The following is a 13,934-nucleotide window of genomic DNA, read 5'->3' as shown; positions in this document are numbered from 1 at the left end:
ACCAAATGCTTTCAAAGCCTAACTAGACTAGCTCTTACCTGGCTAATGGATATAGATCCGAGCACAGTTAGCCCTTGGACAAATCTACTTAACACCTTCACCACACAATATTAATATAACACAGACATTCAATTGTTTAGGTGGAAACTAGATTTGATCAAGCAATGCCCTAATGAATCATTTACCAAATTTATTTCTAGGTGAAGGGCCCAGGCAACTCAAGTGCTAAAAAGGCCAAGTGAAGAAGACCAAATTGCTATGGTTTTGAAAAGTCTCAATACAAAATATTCAAGTAGATTCACGCTAACCCATCTTCCTATGTACCATGCATTAGTCTTTGCTAGTTATAGAATCAAAGACTCATTAGCAATCGGTACAATAATCCCACTTATTTCCTCTACAAACAAGATCGATAATGCACCCACCAGTAGTAAGAAACCCACACGGGGGGCTAGATCTTCCAAGCCATAGGTCAACCGGCTACAAGCCTTAACCAACAATGAATAATTTAGGAAAAGTGTAAATTTATGAGAGTAAACTAGAACATACTCAACATGGCCAGAACAAGCAGCCTAGGTAGTACAAGAGTTAGTACCCTCGGAGACTATACAAAGAATATACTGACTTGGGTAGACCCATGAGCCAACTACTCCTAGGCCTACTTAAGATGGGCCTGTTGACTCCCTTAGCACTCAGGCCACCTTTGGACCCTTTACCATCTTGGTTTAATTAAAATGCTATTTATGAATTTTACCAAGGTCACTAGACTAATAATTGTCATGCACTAAATAATTCCATATAAGACTTCATAGACAAGACACAGATCACTATCCCAAGTTCAAGCAATCAACAACATCCAAATATCACTATGAATTCATTACGTAGGCATTAGGTTGGCACTTTGCAAGCCAAGATAGTTGTTCCAACCATTGATCCAACAAAGTTTTGTCATACCAATCCAACCAATAAATTTCATACCAATGGTCTTAACATCATCAGAAGAGTTAGATACCACATCATTAATTGGACCAATCAAGAAGAAGGGAAAGAAACCAATGGAATCAAGAAACGTGGCTACATTTCATCAATAAGTTGGACCAACCTTTGACCGTAAAAAATTCATCACCAAGATCCAACTAGAAGAGAATGTGAATATGGTCCTCCTAGTTGTCAATGAAGCCCTCTTCTGTGTTCTGGGACCAATCACGTTTGACAAGCTGGTTGGAAATGCAAAAGATAAAGAAGTTGGACTTGGACCCATATTTCCTATAGAGCCTAAGCCTAACAAATAGGCTAGGATTGATGAGTGCATGCAAGATTTATTTAGACCACAGAGTATTATACAGTCCCTTATGACTACAAGAATTCTCTAGAGGAATCAATGAAACACCTATCCCATCCTATGACTCTCGAAGGAGTAGTCCGAGTGAATCAACAAAGTCATAAATGTCAACAAAAAGTCAGCCATCCAGTATCATTAGAGGACATAATCAAGGTAGGACAACAAAATAGGGGCCCAAGAATTAGCTATTCTATGCCATTAGAATACATCCTCCGAAAGGGACAAAAAAGCCAATCAACTTAGGACCCATAAGAAGGACTAGCTGAGGTGATAATTATCAAAAAAAAAGGACTAGCTGAGGTGACACATACGACTAGAGGTGGTAGGAATTTTAAACCCCTTCATTTAGAATCACAATACATGGATAGATAAAGTGCAAGTGAAGCTCAACATCCATGATACCTCCAACAGTGCCACCAGTAGTATAACCAGTAGAATCATCAGCACCATCAATACCCTTAGCAGCATTATAGCCAAAACCATCAGCACCAACATAAGAAATGGTTAACAAGATCATGAGCAGAACAAAAGTCAGGGCCAAATCAGGTAGGCTAAACGAAGATGTGGTTAAACAGCTAAAGAGAACCCTAGCTAGAATTTCAATTTGGGGATTATCAACGGCCTTTCTTGGCCATAAAAAGACAATGATGAGCCTGCTTAGCCAAGCATATGTCATAAATGACATAAGCCCTCAAGACTTGACTCATACCATTGCAAGTTTAGGTCAAACCTATGCCATCACCCTCAAAGACCAAGACTTGCGAAGGAAGGGGTTAACCATACAAAAGATCTCAACATAACTGTTGACTGCATGAACCAAAGGGTCCCCTATGCTTGTTAGACAATGAGGCAAGATTAAATGTTTGCCCACTTTGGACTGCTTAATATTTAAGTCTAGAATATGGTCTTCATCCTTTTGGGGTTATAGTCAAAACCTTTGATAGTCATGAAACAGAAGTATAAGGGAGGGTTACCATCAACCTTACCATAGGGTCGATTCATCTCTAGGTCACATTTGTAGTTATCAATGCACTTGCAAAGGGTTGCATTCGACTGGGGTAGTATCATCATCCCTCCATCAAAGGGTTAAGTTCTACCATGGTGACAACATTATTAGCATCCTTGGAGGTCTGGAATTACACTTCGAAATCCATGCCATGACAAAGCGAGCTGCCACTGTTGAGAGAGTACAATTCAAAAACCTTAAGGATGAGAACATTACCCTTTTACTAGGGGTCATCTAACATCATGGTAGTACGAATATTGAGATATATGGTGTATGTAACAAAGCTAGGACTAGGCAAAGCGCAAAAAGACATTATTGAACTGATCTCAATACCACAATCTAATAGAATATTTGGGCTAGGGCACAAACCAATGCAAATTGAATTAAAGGTGGCTCGGTTAAGGGATCCATGCCAATGACACCCTACACCTTGGACCTAAATGACTACTTCATTAAGGCAAAGAAAAAACTAGTTAACCTTCCTGTCCCCTAAGGTAGACCTAAGGACCATAGCCACAGGGTGGGAAGATGAGAGACTACAGGAAAAAATGTTTGACCATTATAAATCTGAAATCCAATTGGTTGAGTTTGCATAGGGGGACTTCCTAAGCCTTGTCCTCGAATTAATTGAAATAGTCCATGATTGCTTTCAACTTGATGATTCTAACCTCCTAAGTCTGACCAATCTATTCCATAAACTAAATGATGAAACACCGCTGATGTAGCTTGATTGTTGATGACTAAGGACCACAAACTTTTTTAACTGGTCGAAGTTGGACATCAAATGATTACATTGCCTATCTTTTAAATTGAGCCATTTCCATAGAGGTATCAAGTCCGAAGGGTTGGGGAAATGAGTAAGCATATATCACTCCTTTCCCTTCAAGTGGTTGGGTTAGCCCAAACTTCTAGCAATCACTAATGTATGACCCAACACTGGATGATGAAGAATGGATTGGAGTTGATCCAATGCAGATGACGAACCTTTTTTGACAAGGCTACTTATATGTTAATGAAGAAAAGAACTGGGTTTTCTGCATGACTAATCATATTAACCTGAATGTTGAAGGGGCACTACCCATTTTTGTGACTTAAAACCCTTATAAGTTGGATGAAGATTCATATTAGCGCTTCTAGATATTTTTCATAGACATTGAAGAGGATGAGTCATCGAATGATTGGGAGGCAGAATTTATGGCTGAAACAAAATGATAAAGGTTAGAAGAGAGCATTCATGAACCCCTAAAACAAGTCTGAGGAGGATCTTTGGTTGAATTAAGTACCCTTGCATTAGAACCTAGTGAAATAAAGTCCATTAAGGAGGTAAGTCAATCGAGTCAGACCCCATGGAAATTATCTCAGTTCCAACAATTCCATAATCTAACATGCCACCTTCACCTAGCAGTAGTATGGGTAATAAATCCACATCCCCAGGTATGCACTCTCCATCTTATCATCCCAAGGATGGAATCCTATCATCTTTGAGTGGAAATTGGGTTAAGTCCCATGTCTACACTACCATGGCTCCAATTCATCTTACGTTGTATTGACATACCTAAAATATTGCAAGTAGAAGTGACAAAGGTACCAAACACAACCTTAGTTATCTAAGATAGCCACAACCCATGAGATTCTTCTTGCATGTTATTTCATTTGACTCACCAACCCTAAGTCAAAATTGGATTTGCTCTTCATAGAGCACACCTCATATAAAACGCACAGCACACTATAGTCATGCACTGGGAATATTTCCTAATGAATGACAACTTACAAGTATAGAGATGTTCTTGATGCATGGCCTACAAGTGTTGTGAGGTTGGTGAGTGGCATCTTGTGAGAAGCAGATCTGAATTCCCCTAAATCCCTAACCCGTGACTCTTCTATATATACTTGTATCCTCATGAGTGGTTAGGTCCAGGATACTGTGCATATTTGAGTTGCCATCTCATGCTTGTCACCCTCCATGGTTGCCATCAAATTATAGGCTTATTTTAATGAAAATTTTCTTTTTGAGTCCACCCACCACACCAAAGTTATCACCCTTGTCTTTTGATGGTATAAGATACAACTTTAATTTTGTTCCAAATATGATTTGGTATTAAGTTTTAAATGTTATTTGTATATATCCCAGCCTTTTATTTGGAAACATCCTTCTTGTATGTGCAGGGCTAATGTTACATATGTTTATCCCTCCCCAGACCTCACATTGACAGGAGCCTCGTGCACTAGGTTGCCCTTTTAGATCCTACTCTTTTATTCTTTGGTCAATAGCATCTTCGACTTTTAGGTCTATGCAATAGGCTGATTCCACATTCACTTGGCCCCATTTGGTGCATCTTTCCATGCGGGATTTTTGGCTATTTAAAAGCTTGACAACCCACATTTTGGTCTTCTCCAATTTAGTTGGAAAAAGTTCTAGCCGCCAAAAGATCGCATCCTGAAAAGACACCAGAAACCTATCTTGGGCTAAATTCAAGAAACTCCAATTGAAGATTTTTGGCTTTTTTTCATCCTGTCTTCGCGTGGGAAGACAGCCTCCAACCAAACGGTCTATGGGATGCAAGATCTTTATGTAAAAGCCCACTGTCTTATGGCTGCCAAAACTTCTAGAAGATCTTTCAAAAGAGACTTGTCAAATGACACCTTCATTTTCTAGGGATTTGTCATCCACCCACAGCCTTCCATAAGCTTATCATTTTCCTGTTTCCCACTCTCTACACAATTCTTCTGTTAACAAGTCTCCATGCTCAAGATGCTCTTTCTTTCATAAAAAATTCCCACAAATTCTCATTCCTCATTACATATAATAATTTGTGGCTTCTGTTGTGACCATCCAACTTAGTATGTGTTTGATTCCATTGGCATTTATTGCATATGAAGCAAAATGAAACAACTGTTTGGTTTCACCGTTTATCAGATAAATGGTAAAAAGCTGAAATACTTTGATTTTTGTGCATGGGGCATTTGGGGAATGCCAAATTCTTGTTTTCCCAACACCCTAGCGTTTCTTGAAACCCAATGCTGATGTGTCACACTTTAATGGGTATTAATTTGAGGTGGACAATAAAAAACGTTTAAAGTGAAGCCCAACAGAACAACAAAAACAAGAAACTTTAAAGTAAAAATTGTTTAAAGTGAAAAAGTACTAGTAAACGTTTAAAGTGAAAAAGCACAAATAAACAATCAACCATAAACGTAAATGGAACCAAACACCCTCTTAACTTTCCACTTCACTAGGTGGACTACCCTTTTTTTTTCCCTTTTGTCCATAGAAATTTCTTCTGCATCCTATTAACTCCATAGCTTTGTCTTGGGGCATCCACCAGCACAATAGTTGTTTGACTTTAAGTCCTTGTTTGGTGGGATGAAATGCAATAGCTTCTGGATTTCCAAGGTAGGCCCTACACATGAAGACACACTATTAGCTTTGTTTGGTGGAAAATCCAGAGAGTGCAAATCAATAGTCAGCCAGTCGTTTGAAAGTAGAGGTGGCAAATGGGTGGGTTGGGTTAGGTTGGGTGAGGGTTGAGTACCAACCCACCCATATTGACCCATTAATCCATCTCCCACCCATATTAGTGGGTCACAACCCACTCTAACCCTTACCCACCCTAACCCATCTATTTGACGCACTAATTCAAAGCAAAACCTTAACCTTTTAGTTTTTCTCTGTTTTAATTGCATAAACATATAAAGCTATATATTTCAATTGAAAAATAAAAAGTTTCAATTTTTTCAAATAAAAAAACAATAAAAAATTGTAACAATACAAAAAATGTAAAAAATATTTCATGTAAAAAACATTGAAAATTGCAGAAAAATATAGGAAAGTTGTAAGAAAATTCAAAAAATGTAAAAATGTGAATAGAATTATATAAAAATGTAAAATATATACATATATGTTTTAACTAAAAAACATGAAAAAGGAAAACAAGTTCAAAAAATATTTTCATATATAAAATACATAAATACAAAGAAATTGCAAAAAAAAATAAAAATTTATAGAATTGCAAACATAATAAAAATTTCAAAAACAAAAAGAAAATCTAAGTTATATAAACTAAAGAAATTGCATAAAATAAAAAAATCAGAAAATAAAATTTGTAGAAAACACCAAAAATTATAGAAAAACAAAGAAATTGCAAATAAATGACAAAAAATACAGAAAATGTATAGATTGTAGAAAATAGAAAATGAAAAAAATGAATTATAAAAAATAATGGGAATTATAGCAAAAAATCAGATAAATATAAGGATGGGATGAAAGCGGAAATTGCAAAAATACATAAAATGATAAAATTCAAAAATTATATATTATAGCAAAAAAGTAAAAAATTGCAGACAAACTAATAAAATGATAAAATTTTTCAAAAAAAAATCAAGCAAAACTGGACAATGCATCTACTGAATATTGAAGCAAATTTTCAAAAAATTATTTCAGAGATAAGAATTTACAAAAAAATTTTTGCATAAATTTGTAGCACCCTTAATGGGATTTACATTTCAAGTTGCAAGAATTTACAAGACATTGTAAATATTTCAAAGGGATTATAGCATATAAGCGCAACTTTTGGACCCTAATATCAATAAAAATAATAAATTAATAAAATTTAAAAAATAAGTAGACATTTTTAAAATAATATCACAAAGGAAGAAAGTTACTATTCATCATCTTCTTCTTATAGTTTATTAATCAAAAAATCATCCGACAAAAATGATTGAAGAGAGAAAATCTAAGAACAATAAAAAAGAATTAGAACAAGTTATCTGAATTTGGATGTAGGCCTGACTGAAAATGATCGACAGGACAAAGTGGGTTTCAAACAGTTTTAGTCACGAGTTACTTCCCTTCCAACAGTAATGGATTCTACGAATGCTGACAGAGGTCAACTGGAAGCAAGACGAATTAACACGATGATTCGCTCAGAGATGAACAGGAAAGCAGCGTTGAAGGAACAAGGTTCAAATCTGCCGCTGCTCTGGTGGTAGTTCATCCACCGTCTCTGTTCGGTGCTAAGATGAGAAAGAAAAGTAAACAATGCGCTAAAATCCGGCTTCCGCCATTGTTGTCGCTCTGTTCGGTCACAAATGGAGGGCGAAGAATGACGTTCAACTTGGGCCTAAGGTAAGACAGAGAGACGATGGAGACAGGTAAGAAGAGTTGTAGGTGGGAGAGAATACGAGGAAAACCATAAAGAGAAAGATAAGGTTTCTCAGTTATCGGTAAAAGGAGGGAAACGCCGCCGCTTCTGGTTTCAGATCCGCCGCTGCAAAGCAGCGCTGTCTAAAACGGAAAGAAAGAAGGAGTAGAAAGGGAATAAAAGAGAAAGAGAGAGAGATGGTGAGATCACCACTGCCGAGAGTTGCAACGGTGACCGAAAATAGATGAAGATTTCAAAGAAGAAGAAGAAGAATAAGAGATAAAAGGAAGAAGAAGAGAGAGTGGAAGAGAGAGAAAATTGGGCCGGAGGTAGGGGTGCGCCGCCGCTGGTTGTTCGTTCGAAGGAGGTAGGGGATGAATAGTAATTTTATCCTTATTTGATAATATTTTTAAAAAGTTAATCTATTTTTTAAAATTTATTAAAAATTTCGACTCTTCATTCTTTAAATCTTCGAACCGAAGTTCTAAGTCAGCAAGAGAGGGAGAGCAGTGGTGCGATGACAACCTTCAAAGGTATATCTAAGTGACAGAGAGAGAGAGAGAGGGTGGTGGTGTGGCGGCGAGCTTCAAGATCTGAGCGCGACAGAGTGGTGCAGCATCCACCTACCGAAGATCTGAAAATGTAGATCCGAGCACGACAAAGGAGTGGTACAACATCCACCTACCAAAGATCTGAAAATGAAGCGAGAGAGGGAGAGTGGTGGTGCTGCGGCGATCTGAGCGAGAAAGGGGCAGTATGGCATCTACCTACGGTAGATCTAAGTGAAGCGAGCGAGAGAGTGAGTCGTAGAGAGAGAGAGAGAGAGAAAGAGAGAGTTTCAGGAGAATAACCTAATTTTTCTAAAGAGAGGGTTAAGGGTCACCCTTGACCCAATCAACCCTGACCCTTTTTCCTTGACCCTCATGGGTCATTCGTTCCATCTTGACCCACTGTTGAATTGGGTGGGTTATCAGGTGGGCAAGTGGATTGGGGTCAAATTTACCAGCCCTATTTGAAAGGCTACCCTTCAACTTCTCTCAATAACTTATCTGGAAATCATTTTCCTCCTAGTAAAATTGATCCTCACAGCCCTTACAGTTGTGCATTAGAAACATCTCCGATCTCTCATGAATAAAATCATATAGATACCGAGGTGTTCGTGATGTGCAGCTGCAAAGGCTGTGATGTGAATGTGAGGAAAAAAAATTGAATACATCATCATTTCAAAGCAGTTCAACCAACATGATTGAATCTTCAGCTTCTCTCTGGCAGACGGGTCCCAAGAGTTCTAGGCTGGAACCTAGGGCGTGCTTTGCTGCAATGTTTTGGGTCTTGGCCTGATACAAAAGTCGACATCTTTAACCGTGTCAATGATGAAATCCAAAGAGCCAAGACTTTCATTGCTGGAGATTAGAGAAAGGTTGGCGAAATGTGAATAAGAGTATAGAAAAAGGCTTTCATTGGGCCACTGCACAACCCAAGGCCAAACTTTTGGGCCGTTAAATATATGGGCCAATCCTGTCTCCAATCATATTTGTCTGGAGACTGAGTACATCAGTATCCCTATTGCCTAAGGCTAGAACTGTTTTTCTTTGGTAATTTACAAGGTATTCTTCAGATTACTTAAACCTAGCGTTTTTGAACCATCATGATGGCCAGATTGTTTGGCCTGGAACCATCTAAGGCAATTGATTCCGTTTCACCCTTTACATATTCTTTCCTAAAAAAAATGTTGACTTGATCAATGACCCGCTGATTCAGGCAGTCAAGCCATTGATTCGTTCAATCCAAATAATAGTTTTAGATGTTTTTTTATTTTATTTTTTAAATTGGAATGGGTCATTCATTCAAACCGGATGATCAAATCGCTGACCCAAAAATCGGTGGCCAAAGCAATTCCGGTTCCAGGTTGGTTTTTGAATCATTGCTTAAACCTCCCCTATATTTTTTGACAAATTCTTTAACCTCTCCAGATTCCTTAGGCTCAATTTGAAAAGGGTACAAATACAAATTTGTACAGTGAAAAACCTTATATTTTGTATATATTTGCAATATACATATTTGTATTTGTACTCTTTCCAAACAAAACCTTAATTAAATTGATTTCCCCAAATTTTATTATTTCTTTATTTTGACTTGGCTTCCCACAAAAGGTTGGGGAAAAAAGTGATAGAATGAAGGATGCATGCATCATTACTGATGCAGCGTGATCCGGGCACTCCTAGCTGGCTGCTGACTGGCTCCTTGTTGGTAACGAACGACACCTGAGAAGATGAAAGGAAAGATTCCTGGGGATTTACCCGATGGGAATACTCCGATGCTTAAGTTAGTACTGTGTATGGGAAGTAAAGGGAAACACGAAGGCTAAGAGTGGAGGTCGCGCTTTTTTCCTATACTCAAAAGATTGGAGGTCTCAAGATGAAGTTTTCTCCTCTGCCCTGAGGGCTTTTATAGGGGCACTCTTTGTGAGATCGGGCATAACCGCCACTGGACCCCCTGCCACAGTCGTTACTTGCCAGGGCTGCGCAGGTGGTCGTTGGGATGTACTCCTTACCCGAGCGATTGACACGTCCCCAAAGTGACAGGCACGCCTCCACCTACTGAGAGACGTGGATGCAGACCGTCAAAAGAACAAGGACTGCGCCGTCAGTAAGGGACATGGCGCAGCCTGATTGGTACGGTCTGTCAGATAGAAGCTTACTATGAAATGCTCGTGCGGCCCACTTGCGAGCTACTTTGCAGCGAGCTCGGAATACTCCAGGAGTACCCTTAGTAGAATTAGTCATGGGGATGACTTGTCTGCTGGGGAGCTCGGGCGAGCTGGTTTTCTTGGCTTGCGAGCTAAAGTTGCCTCGGAATATCCCTTTGGGGGTAGCTCGGGGAACCCGGAGCTCGCATCGTGGCGAGCTCCTTTTGCGCGATATGATGTGGCAAGCTACTTTATGGGCCCGTTACTTAACCGTACTAGGCCGCAATGCTAAGCTGTCGCTTACGTCAGGTCAGTGTCCATGTGTCGTCGTTTCATAGATCGAGTCAAATCATCCTTCATCAATTGCCCCTCACTCCCCGGGCTAAGAGTATCGCCTTAGCGCGGGGAGTTTATGAAGTGCGATGGACTGATTTGACCAAAATTCAAACTTGATTGACTACCCCCATTAAATGCATTTGCGGGAATCAAGAGATCTTCTGACTTCCCTGACTTTTCGGATTTCGAAAACATGCTGAGGTGGCATTTAATTCCGAACGTCGTGCGGCTGTGACTACCTTAATTGTAGAAGATGTGCCGCCAATCGCCTTCGATTTTCAGAAGGCATGCGGTCAGGATGTCTGCGGACCGTTGGATCTGCCTTAATTCGGGCCGTCAGTTTGAAAGGACAGAGGCTATAAATAGGGGCCCCCCTCGGGCCCTATCTTCTTCCATGCCATCTTTTGGATTCTAAGGTCGCGTATTTCGCCTAGACTATTCGAGTTCCTCAGTCTGCTCCATTCCGTCTACTCTAGTGAGTCCCAATCGCCGTCAGCCATGTTTGGGTACCCACGCCATAACTATCACAAGGGCAATAGCTAGGATGATGATGCTCCCTCGAGCTCGGGAGGAGCCTGGAGCATATCCCGGAGGCTCGGGAAGCCTCTGGCGACATGGCGTCTACTTCTAGGGGGAGGGAGCCTGATACCTTTGGCCCTTCCTTAATGACAGCGGAGAGACTTAGGTCTCTGATTCGCTACTTTCGCCTCCCTAGGGACCTGGTTTACAGCCTCCCTACTGGCAACTTCCCTTGGGAGCATGGTCCCAATAATATAGTGATCTTTCAAGAACAGCTTGAGGCTGGCTTGCGTCTCCCCCTACACCCCTTGATAGTGGAGGTGCTGAATCATTTCAATGTCACTATTGACTAGCTTCATCCCAATGTTGTTCGGAACATGGTTGGAACTATATTCCTTTGTCACGAGTACTGCCTTCCTTTGGACCTTGATATTTTTGCCTCTATCCTTTGTATAAAGAATGCTGCTCCTGGGGTTCCTCTAGAGAGGCACTTTTATTACCTCTCCCCCCGTCGCGGCTATAAGCTCTTATACAAGCTGTCGAATAAGATTCCCGCCTGGAAGCGGGATTACTTGGAGGGGTGGCCTTTTCCCACTGCTTGGAGGGGCGCTATCCAGGACTCCGGGGTCGAGCTGGACCCTGAGACTCGAAAAACGATGTTGTCCTGGGCGTCAGTAGGCTTCCATTGCTCGGACTACTTAGCCGAGGAGAAGCTCGTGCAGGCAGGCTTGAGCCCTGGTAGGTCGGTCTTTTAGATCGTGTAGTGCCTTGTGACTATACACATTGGGGACTACTTTGCTTATTGGGGATGCACCCTGACCGAACCCCCCCTTCGGAAAGCACTGAGTTCAGGTCTGTCGAGTCGGTCCTGCCCTCTCCTTTGCCCGAGGTTCCAATACCCCCTCCTGAGGGGACTAGTGGGACTAACCCTGGGGGAAGCGAGCTCCCCCAGCCGGGGGAGGTACCCTTTAACCCCCTTCAGCCCTGTCCTTACCCTCGATTCCTAGTCAAAAACTGGGAAGGGGTAAATGATTATCTGGTAGCTCACCGGAGGAGTCGGAAGGCAATCACCAATGATGAAATCGCTCAGTGGGGAAACATGGAGCCCGGGGAACTCTTCGCGTTTGCCTCTGCTCACTGCATGGTGGTAAGTGACCTTTTTCCCTCTTCCTCTCTTGTTTTTCCCTTTTTTGTTGTCTTCTGATCTTTCTTTTTCGCCGGTAGGTAAATTCTGCCATCCATGCCATGGCTCTCCAAACGCGCATCCATCGCGTCGACGCCCTCGACCAGCGTGCTGCCAACCAGAAGCTCCAAGTCGAGCTCGACCGGATCCGGGGTGAGCTCCATCACACCCACAAGGGGAGCGAGTCTTAGGATTTGCTTGTCCGCGACCAGGAGGCTCAAATCGCTCAGCTTACTGAAGAGAGCACACGCTATAGGGAGGAATCGTTGAGGATGGCGGGGGAGAGGAAGCTTCTCAGGCAGCAGGTGCGGGACTTGGAGTCCACTCTTCTGAATCAGACCCGAAACATTGATCAGATGGTGGAGGCTGAGCGAGAGAAAGCTGTTTGGGATTTTAAAGACTCCTAGGAATTTCATGACCTCCAGGCAGAATATGGTTTGGGTTCGTATCGCTTAGGGTTTAAGCTCTGTCGGTGGCTGGTTCGGAAGAAGTTCTCTAGGCTCAACCTCGACGGCATTACCATGAAGGGTCTATATCCTGAGACAACGGACCAAGCGGATGAAGAGGGGCCTGATTCTCCGAAGGATGAGGAGGTGGATCCTTGAGGTGGCATTTCTCTGGGCTTCTGTGGCTTCCGGGTGCCGTAAACCTGGTCTTTCACAAGTTTTCGGTTGGGCGGGTGTGCCCTATGATGATCAAACCTTTCCCGAGCTATTTAGCTCGGTTACCGCACTTGTTTTTTTTTTCGACAATGAAAGTTTCTTCCTTCTTCTGAGTATGATGAACTCCCTTTATTTTTACTAAAGCAATCTCATCATTTGAGCTGTTAAAGTTACATACTTGAAGTAGGGCTCTTCGGTAGGTGTTATCCCGATTTGTCACATTTAAGGCCCCTGTGGTATACTGTGGAGTGATTACAACGTATGTCCGAGCTAAGCATTGGTTGGCTATTCCTCAATTTGACCAACGTATCGGGACGAGCTATGCTTCGCAGGGTTTAAACTCGAGTTGCTTACGCTTTTGATATTTCATACCTTGCCTTCGCCACTAAAGTGTCTTTCTTCGCATCAAGGTCTTTTTTAGCTCGGTGTTTTGGTCCTTGGGCTGAAGGAGTGGCTCGGGGCCCACTCGCGGAGTCTGCCCATGCCATAGAGGTGGCTGGGTCCTGTTGTGCCGATGTCATATTAGCTCGGTCTTCTGGCCCTTAGGCTTTGGAAGGGACCCGTAGTCTGCTTGATTTTTACAAATAATATTGCCTCATGTTGACAATATTCCATGCTCGAGGTGCTTGTTTCCCTTCGAGGGTCCCGAGCTCATATGTTCCTTCCCCGAGCACTCGTTTCACTTGGTAAGGACCTTCCCAGTTGGACCCGAGCTTGCTAGCACCGGGCTCAGGCACCATAACTTTATGAAGGGGCAGGTTGCCAACATGGAGGTTTCGCCTCTTGACCCTAGCGTTATAGTACCGAGCTACTCTCTGCTGGTAGGCTGTGGTCCTAATGTACGTGAGGTCCCTTACTTCGTTGAGTAGGTCGAGGTTGGTACGTAGTTCATCTTCGTTTGTTTGATCGCTGTATGCTTCTAGGCGCAACGTAGGTACTTCGATCTCTACGGGAATCACTGCTTCAGTGCCGTAGGTGAGATTGAAGGGTGTTTTTCCCGTGGCGGTCTTCTCCGTGGTTCAGTAGGCCCATAGGACACCGGGTAGTTCATCTGCC

The 13,934-nt window shown here is 41.9% G+C and overlaps 1 long non-coding RNA gene across 1 annotated transcript; it reads right to left on the bottom strand.

The window, feature by feature from the left end:
* Positions 1-5,478: 5,478 nt before the first annotated feature.
* Positions 5,479-8,342, bottom strand: LOC148849322 (uncharacterized). The gene is made up of 2 exons (XR_016101400.1): positions 8,015-8,342; positions 5,479-5,749 (listed from the first exon to the last, which is right to left on the bottom strand). It is a non-coding gene; the product is annotated as an uncharacterized LOC148849322 (long non-coding RNA).
* Positions 8,343-13,934: the final 5,592 nt, after the last annotated feature.

Source organism: Nelumbo lutea, chromosome 6 (assembly GCF_056320005.1).
Source record: "Nelumbo lutea isolate HS-2025 chromosome 6, American lotus-T2T, whole genome shotgun sequence".
Lineage (NCBI taxonomy): Eukaryota > Viridiplantae > Streptophyta > Magnoliopsida > Proteales > Nelumbonaceae > Nelumbo > Nelumbo lutea.
This window is presented reverse-complemented; position numbering and strand designations above follow the sequence as displayed.